Consider the following 8,928-nt stretch of genomic DNA (forward strand, 5'->3'; position numbering starts at 1 on the left):
GCAGTAACTTGACTGATGGATGATTATTGTTTCTGGCTTTTTGTTTTCATTGGAGGTTGATAGAAATCCCTGGGAGTAAATGCTGCATATTGTTCATATTTAGGTCAATGTTTTTAAGGTTCTTCTTGAAAGTTTACATAAAACCTTATAGAACTCCAATTTTAGTGCCCATTTAGGAGGTCTTTTAAGGTAGCAGCTTCTGGCTTTATGGGGTTGGCGTTGGCCTGACAAACCCCAGAAAGCGCAAAATAACTTTCTTTCAGTCCGAGATGGGGCTTTTTTCTGAAGCCTCTCCAAGACAGCTTAGTGAAAACAGCTCAATCTAAGCTTTAGTCCTCCATATAGGCATTTAACATGCTCTCATCACCCTGGATTCTTTCTTGGTCCGACCGGTGAGCATTAGGTCACTCAGAGAATCTTCCAAAGGGGGCAGGTATTAGACTCCACTATGGTGTGTTTGAAATGATAGGTATTTGAAGGGATGAGAGATCCATCCTATGGACGCCCAAAGATTGCGGAATATGGGGGGTGAATTTCAAAAATTTTTCTTTCCCTTCAACTGGGAATCGCATTCCCTATTTTAGAAAAACATATTTTTCAATGATCAATCTTGAACCATTAACCAAACTAGATCTGAACCAAAGGGAGTAGGAGGGAGGATGTACCTGATACGGAGAAATAATATCTCTCAATGAAGGTGTTCACGCCCAAGGAAGGATCCAAAGACTGCTCCCCCTGAAGATGGCGCAATGCAGGATGGAGCAGAATCAGCAGTGTTCTTCTCCAAGAACTCTGTCCTTCGCAAAAATCAGCAAGATGGCACGTGAGCAGAGCTTCTTATCAATTCTTTCTCAAAGAATTGATGTCAAGATCGAATCTTGACTTCTCCCACAACTGGAGATCGAACTAGCAAACAGGGGCGGCAAGAAAGAATTCTGCATGGATGCTTAATTCTTCCTTCTTTGATTTCAGCACTAAAGAGGATCTGAATGAGTGTCTTCTCAAGGCTGCCGCCCCCTCCTTCTTTTGTTAACCTAAAGGATCAGCTCCTAATCCAATTAGGAGCTGCTTATCCAAATCATATTTATCTGCAGATTAGATTAGCTTTTTCCTAATCTCATTATGAGGTTTCTAGATCTGAATCACATTCAGATCTGGACTCTCTGAGTGGATAGGGTCAAAACCCTATCCTATCTGCTAATCCATCTCAGAATTCGCCCCAATATTAACTAATTAAATAGCCTAGTTCGAAATGGGCTTTAGGCCCATTAAGCTTATGTGCTCACTTAACCTTCCTAACTGCTATCCAGTTGGGCTTCCTTGTATGGCGTGGGACCCAAACATTGATCTACACATCAGTCACATGGGTTCGGCCCAGCCTTTATCACAAGGCCTGGCTAAATACACTGTTATGGACAGTGCACCCCCTGAAACCCATCTTATGGGCTCTATGGGCCCAAACTTATCCTAAGTGGTCCTTGGGCCAAGTCACCTTGTAACACGCAGGGACTGTGGACAGATGCAAAATTAGCCCATCGGGTATTATTCTCAATGGTCTTACACTTAACCTTTCAGCCCATAATGATCATACACTGCCCGACAAGAGAGGACCTCTCCCTCAGCTGCAATAAACAGTGTTGCACTCTTTGCTTATATGGATCCCGGGAATTAAAACATTTTGCAAACATTTTAGAAACCATAATATATATACTTTTATATCTCATATAAAATATACTTTGCAAAAACAAATCTCAACGATTGAAATAGGTTGTCGACAGTCTTAGTTTCCATCAATGAGAGTGCATCCCTGATCATTACCTTTGTCCGACAAAGGGGCTGATTCTGTCACTATGATCACCCACTCAGATAAATTCTCAGACTGTCCCAACATACCCAGGTTTTGACCCCTGCTAAGGATCTCACTGATTGGTACATCAAAGACAGGCCAATCCGACACCTAGTGCAGTATCATAATCGAGTCTAGGGGTCGGGTGTAACTTTCTAGTTTTGCCCATCAATCTCCAAGGTCCAGGGCAATACTGAAAATCTGGTCCAGTTCAAAGATTTAAGTAATCGTACACTGTATGTGCCTAGGGTCTCACCCTAGCAGATGAGACAGGCCACCCCAACCAACTTGGTGGCACCACAGTATCAGACTTGTCGGGATAGGTCTCCCCAGACCGACCCACTAGCTGTGAACATTCTAAACTAACACGAGTCTCAATAAGTGTCCAGTTTAAGGGGATTACACAGAAACATACCAAGGGAGCATGAATCAAATATGCACTTTTATTCATTTACAATAAACGCATAAAGTACATCATTCTGATTGAGGCTAAAGGCATACAAAATTGTCTAACAGTATTAAAACTCAGTGCACTTTTAGTGATATTTAATGTTTTGTAGGGTGATCTGTTCGAGAAGGCTTCAACTTTGATTGCGCAGCTTTCACTAAGCCAGATTCACCAATAAGGTTTCGTTTGGTGTGTTTTTTCGTGTGGGTTGTTAGTTATTTAGAAGTCTAGCAGTTCACGTTTTGGTCTTTTCTCGTTTGGTTGAGAAAAGATCTAGTCACCAAAAAATGTCTTCCCAAAAAGATGCACAAAACCCATTTTGGATTATCTTGGGGAAACTCCAAATAGAGTTTTTTAACTTTTTGCACCACGTCTTCACATGGGAAGTCGCACCTTAATTAAATGGTCTTCAAGCTACTAAGATTTTAATACAAAAATTCACATTATCTTTTGGTCGTCAAGTCTATCAGAAGATCTTTTAAAAAATACTTGTCAAATGGTACCTAATTTTTTTACTGAACCCTCCCAAACGAGCACTGTGGTGGTGTGTATAAATAACCTTGTCAAAATATAATAAACCGATGTTGAATTGTTGATGAAGTGTTTCACTCTAGCTGAAACATGAGATTTTGGTGCGTTCCAAAATTTGTTATCTTACTTCCATTAGATGGAAACGAATTTCTGAATTCAGTAGCTCTAAATTTACCACGTCTTCTTAACTTTTTTAGTTCAAAGTTAACGGGAGTCCAGACTTAGGAATGGCAAGGGGCGGGGTTGGGATGGGGAGCCTCTCCCCATCCCCGTCCCCGTCCCCGTCCCCATCCTTGCTAACAGGGAGAAGGTTAACCCCATCCCCATCCCCATGGGGATCCCCATTCCTCATGATTCTTTATAATGCTAATCATTTTGTTTTTGTTTTTATTTTATTTAAAAGAATAAAAATAAAATAATTAATATTTACAATCGTATTAGAAAATATTCAAACATATTTTTAAAAATATTAATATAAAGATGTATGTTTACATATTTACATACATAACGTATGCATACATATATACATATATCTTAGTGGGGATCCCACGAAGTGGGGATCGAGGTCCCCACGGGGTGGGGAGTGCTCTCCCCGTCCCCGCCCCATCCCCACTAACGGGGATGAAAATTTCCCCATCCCCGTCCCCGTGGGGGGAAAATCATCCCCATCCTTGTCCCATTCGGGGCGGATTACCATGGGGATCGGGAAAATGGAGAAAATTTCCATCCCTATCCAGATTTAAATGGTAGCAAACAAAAAAAAAAAAAAAACTTTAGTTTTCTTTTTATAAACTTTTTCCTTCTTGCTTCTTTCTCACTCTCCCTTTCTCTCCTCGCTCCCACCAATCGAACTAGAGACTTTACCTTGAACTGTAAAACCAATTATATGATCCAGGAGTAGGGAGTGAGAGATGAACAACATGATAAGGAGGCAAGCTTCTGTCAAGACAAATCAAAGAAAAGAGAAAAGAAGGTAAATAGTGATGGATAGAGAAGAGAGAAGAGAGAGACATAAGGGAGGAATTGCCGCATCACACTGCAAAGTCTCCTTCCATGAATCTTGAAATGGATTATTTGAGATGATGTGGTGCATTGCTATTGGAGGGTTCATGTCTCCCATGGACCGAAGAATCAATAGAATGCAAATTCAAGTATAAACAAATAATAACATTCTTAGGCCATGTCTGGGAGTGCTTATGTTAAAAATAAATGCATAAAAAACAAGTGCTTATTGGAGTAAGCACTTATTTGCATTTGGCACTCAACTTTTTAAAGTGCTTATTTTTTAAAATAAGCACTTATTTTACAATGAGTGTTTGGTGGTCTTTTTTTCCAATTTTAAAAATGTCCAATTCAAAGTGAATGAATAAAAGTATTTCAATAGAAGTGCTTGCATAAAAATGCTTTTATAAAAGTATTTTCATAAAAGTGTTTTTGTAAAAGTACTTCCATAAAAGTGCTTTTATAAAAGTACTTCCGTAAATTGCTTTCATGTGAGTACTTTTATATAAGAGCTTTCGTAAAATTACTTTCATAAAATGATTTTGTAAAAATGCTTTCATGTAAAAGTACTTTTATGAAAGTGCTTTCATAAAATTACATTCATAGAAATGCATTCATAAAAGTGTTTTCGTAAAAATACATTTATGAAAATGCTTTCGTAAAAATGCTTTCATTAAAGTGCTTTCGTAAAAATACTTTGCTTTCATAAAAGTGCTTTCATAACAGCAATAATATTGAAAGGGTATAATTGGTATTATAAACATTTAGCAGGGACAATTCTGAGAGAAAAAATTAAAATAAGTACTTATTGTATGAACTCTTAAAAAAAGCTGAAAATTTAGACTTAAAAAATGAACCCTTATTTTTAAAATAAACACTTATTTCTGACTTATTTCCCAAACACCAATAAGTGCTTAATGGCGTGGTCCCAATCCAAATAAGCACTTATTTTTAAGCACTCCCAAACATGACCACTCAAGTGGGCCAACCGAGTGATTTTGGGTCAAGCTCTTTGGTCTCTACTGTTTTTTGTTTCTTTAAACTTTATTGTCTCTGAGATTAAAGATTGCCTACTTTTTTGCCCTCAATCCCTCTATGCATTTTCCATGGGGTTGAAGCAATCTCTTACATTCATTGATAATAAAGTGGTAAAAACTGGCAATAGTCCAGCGGATGCCATATATTGTGGATTATCAGTACTGGTCATAATACATCTCTGAATGAAAAAAAAAAGGTGGTCGTTCGCCATGGAGAATGTTCTCAGTATGATGAACTAGTTAATAGCCCAGATTGTTCATCTAGTAATTAGGCCATGTTTCTTTTTACTTTATTTGGATAAGTACATATACCCATGCAAGTGTTCATGATGGATAAAACTTATCTGGATAAGCAAGTTTCCAACATTCTTGTACATTACCAAAGTTATTCAAGTAAAGAGAGGCAAGAGCGACTGAGGGAGAGAGTGTTTATCAGCTTCAACAATTAGGAGAGTAAGGCCCTGTTTGGAAATGTTCTCACCTGCTCTGATTCTTTTAAAAATTCCTGTGCTAGAACAATAATTTCTTATTCCTTGGGAGTAATAAAGACATTTGGCAAATTTTTCTTCAAGAACGGATTTTTGTTCTCCAGAAACAAAAATAACGTTTAGATAATGAAACTATTTCTTAACATCATTTTTGCAAATCCACCCACATTAAGTCTAAAATTAACCATAAAAAATCAGATGTCATGTCATAACGATGTCTTCATGTTGTCACTACCTAATCTTTGATTACTTGAGGATCAAAACAAACATACAAGCAATAAAATAAACGCCCAAGTAATATGGAAACTTGACATCTGTTAGAGATGATTGTTGTCGGAGATGTAAGTTTGGGTGAATCTAGCCAGAGCAATGACAAGTATAAAACAAAGCAATGACGACTATAAAACTAGATACAATTAAAAGGAATACAACATACTTAGGCAAAATTTCAAAAATTTCTTTTTCTCCCATTCGGGACTCGTATTCCTTAATTTAGAAAACTACATTTTCAATGTTCGTTCTTGAAACAAAATCAGATCAGATCTGAAACCAAAAGGGAAGAGAGGGATATACCTGATACAAAATAACAGTAATTTCTAATGTAGGTGTTCACGCCCAAAGAGAAGACTAAAACCCGCCTCCGGTAAAGATGACACAATGTATGGTGAGGGAGGGTCAGTAGGATGGTTCTTCAGCAATAATCAAACAAGGGCTGGTGAGCACGACTTTGAATTGTTTCTTCCAGCAAGAAACAATATCAAGAACTATTCTTGATCAACTCCAAAGTGAAAATCGAACTGGGTAGGGGCGGCAAGAAATGAGGAGAATTCTGTAAGTTGTTGAGTGTGTATAAATTGAGGAATTTGCCCCCTATTTATAGCCTTCTTTGGATCAACCTCCTAATCCAATTAGAAGAGAGTTTCTTTATCAAAATCCGATATTTGGATTTAGATTCTTAAATAAATAAGACTTATCTTATTAGAAGAGAGTTTCTTGATCCAAATCTGATATTTGGATTTGGACTCTTAAATGAATAAGACTTATCTTATCCTTCAGCTAATTCTGATCAAGTTATAAATTAGATTTCACCCCCTTTTAATTAACTAACTTAAGTCCAGTTCAAAATGGGCTTTAGGCCCATTAAGTCACATAGATCACTTACCCTTTAATATGCTGACTAACTTGGCTCTCTTTGTATGGCATTGGACCCTAGCATTGATCTACACATCAGCCACATGGGTTCAGCATAGTTTCTGTTACAAGGCCTGGCTGAATTCATTATAAGACGCAATGAACTCTTGAATCCATCACCATGGGCTCTTAATAGGCCCAACATTTACACTAAATGGTCTTTAGGTCCAATCATTTTATGAAGGCCCAATGACTGTGAACAGATGCAATATTAACTCATCAGGTATTACCTTCAATGTGTTAGTCTTAACCTCTCAACCAATAATGATCATACACTACCCGAGAAGAAAAGACATCTCCCTCGGCTGCAAGGTACAATTTTGCACTCTCTACTCACATGGATCCTATGAATTAAATTTTTTTCCAAACATTTTGTGAAACCATAACATTAAGTATATATCTATATAAATATATTTTGCAAAACAAATTTCAAACACATTTGAAATCCACTACCGACAATTTAGGTTTACATCAAATAATGCATTCCCCGATCATTCACTTTGTCCGACAAAAGGGTTGATCATATCATTATGATCACCCACTTAGGTGAAGACTGTCCCAACATACCCAGGTTTTGACCCAATAAAAGATCTCACTGATTGGCATATCAAAAACATTCAAATCTGACACCTAATGCAGTATCATAATCGAGTGTAGGGGTCAAGTGTAACATTACAATTTTGCCCATTTATCTCTAAGGTTTAGAGCAATACTGGAATTTGGTCTGGTTCAGAGTTTCAAGAAAACTCACACTGCATGTACCACAGGTCTCATCCTAGTAGCTAAGACAAGCCACCCAACCAACTTGGCGGCACATCGGTGTCAGCCTTGGTAGGATAAATCTCCTTAAATCTATTCAATGACTGAAGATTCTAAACTAACACAAGTCTCATAAACATCTAGTTTAAGAGTAGTACATAGAAACACACCATAATAGCATAAATCAATTATGCACTTTATTCATTTACAATAAATGGCAATAAGTATATCAATTTGATTGGAGCTAAGGGCATACACTGCCTAACAATACAACCTACTTGTTGACATGAATTTGGCCAAAAATGTCACCGAAGATTTGTTTCGTTTGCTCGTCGTCTAATTGTTGATGCAATAGGAGCCAAGGGAATTCCCTCCTATGGATTGTGCAGTGATAATGAGGTAACGTCAACTGTCAAATCAATGAAAATTTATTGTTTTAGGGCTTGTTTTTATCATTTCACGTGAAATACCAAACATAACTCTCCTCTCACGTGGACTGTCACCCACGTATTCGTTAATATGAACATTGTGAGAATCGTGCATTCTCTAGGAACACATTCTTTGAGAGTGCTTATTTGTCACTCTCAAAGAACACATTATGAGTGTTGTTCTCATGCGAGAATAGCTTGTTTCTTTCATCTTTTTCTGCCAAACCCATTTCTGCTCTACAAGAACACTAGGAACAATAGAAACACTCCCATGGAACATTGCTAAATAAGGCCTAACTTATTTACCCACCACGCAAGAGGGTATCAATTACTCAGGCAACTAATATTCTCAGGTATCCTAAATTACCAATAGGGGTGCTCACAGTTTAGTTAACCAAACGGTGGGGCTATTTTTGAAATCAAACTAGTATTACTGATTTTTAGAAAACTGGTAACCAAAGGCTATTAGTTAACTAGTTGACTGGTTCAATTAACCATCGATTTTTTATATTTATAGTATATATTATAATATATATATATATATATAAATATATATTAAAAAATTAGAAATGTATATAGAAATATATAGAAAAATGCATATAATATATAGAAATATATGTATACCGACCAGTTCGATAAATCACCAATTTTTATATCAATTAACTGAAACCAAATAGATACCTTCAATTTTTAAAAATACCAAACCAACCAGTTCAGATAACTGGAATTTTAAGTTCTATCAATTCAGTTCGGATTTTTGGTTTTTCTTACCCCTAATTACCAGTGGGAACCAAATATAGTGGCAAATGAACACGAGTAGTATGGTCAACTTACTAGTTGACTGATTTTTATGCCCCCCACCCAAAAATACCAACAAACAAACAAGACCTTAGTGTATGAAGTATTAGCCATTAGCAAAAGGTTAGGAGCCATGGTAAAAGCTCGGGCACGCAAGCATAGGAATGACAGGAGAGAGGCTCTCCATCCCCGCAAAATTCTCCATCCCTATCCCTGTCCCCATCCTTGCTAACAAGGACGAGGCTATTCCCATCCCTATCTCCACAGGATCCCCACTCCCCATGAATTTTATAATGTCAATCATTTTGTTTTTGTTTTTTATTTTATTTAAAAAATAAAAATAATATAATTAGAATTTACAATTCTATTAAAAAAGATTCAAACATATTCAACCATATTT

This window comes from Nelumbo lutea, chromosome 2 (assembly GCF_056320005.1).
Source record: "Nelumbo lutea isolate HS-2025 chromosome 2, American lotus-T2T, whole genome shotgun sequence".
In the NCBI taxonomy this organism is placed as follows: Eukaryota; Viridiplantae; Streptophyta; class Magnoliopsida; order Proteales; family Nelumbonaceae; genus Nelumbo; species Nelumbo lutea.